Below are 952 nucleotides of genomic sequence, written 5' to 3' on the forward strand. Positions count from 1 at the left end.
CTCGCAGCTGAGTTCCCGGGCCGTCGCTGGCCGGCTTAGACGCCCGGGGTTTCGCCGCTCGGGACGGGCAGGCAAGGGCTGGAGTGCCGGGCGCGCCCTCGCAGAGTCCCTGCGCCGACACACGGTGGCCCTTGCTCCTCCCCGGCCGGCCCGCCGGGCTCCACTCTCCTCTCCCGGCTCCTCTACTTTCTCCTCCCCTTCTCTCCCCGCCCGGCAGCCACACGGTCAGTTTACGGCTAGGCGGGGCGGGGCGGGGCGAGCTCAGTGCCGGACCAGCTCCGCCCTGCGACGGGACCCGCCGAGATGCGGATATCCTGGGGCGCCCAGGTGGCATTCCCTTCCCATGCCTTGAGGGGCCTCTGGTTCGAAACTTCTGGATACGGAATTCCCTAGCCAGGTCTTAGCAGCCTGTCATTACGCGAGGCGGCAGGACGCGCTCCATTAACCAGCAGAGTTATTAAGCCAAAGACGATCGGTAGAATTCAGAAGGTAGAGCAGATGTCGAATGGATCTGCCTGGTCGTTTCCTTAAGCTCAGACCAGCCAGGACCTCGCCCAAGGTGGTTCGAAGGCGCCTCACGAGTGCAACCAATGAGGCGACTCTGGATGGCCAAGGGGCAGGTGAAGCCGCGCAGGCCTTGTGCTAAATGCTGTCTGTGCTTGTATTCACTCCTGGAATACTCCCGACGGACCTCCTCTTATTTAGATGACGAAATTGAGGCACAGAGGATTGACATGTCGGAGGACGTGACAGCTGAGCTGCCTTGCCCAGAAATGGAGACTGGTTTGAGCAAGGCAGCCTCTACTTCGCAGGTCAGAAACCTGCTGAAACCTGGAGGACAGGGTAGAAAATCATCCTAAGAACTTTGAATGTTCAGCTTTGTTTGAATCTCCCAAACTCTAGGCGGTACTAGCAGAAGTCAGTTTATGTTTGTAGTGTAGTGAGCCTGGGG

This window comes from Nannospalax galili, unplaced genomic scaffold (assembly GCF_000622305.1).
Source record: "Nannospalax galili isolate Female #2095 unplaced genomic scaffold, S.galili_v1.0 scaffold18, whole genome shotgun sequence".
NCBI classification, from domain to species: domain Eukaryota; kingdom Metazoa; phylum Chordata; class Mammalia; order Rodentia; family Spalacidae; genus Nannospalax; species Nannospalax galili.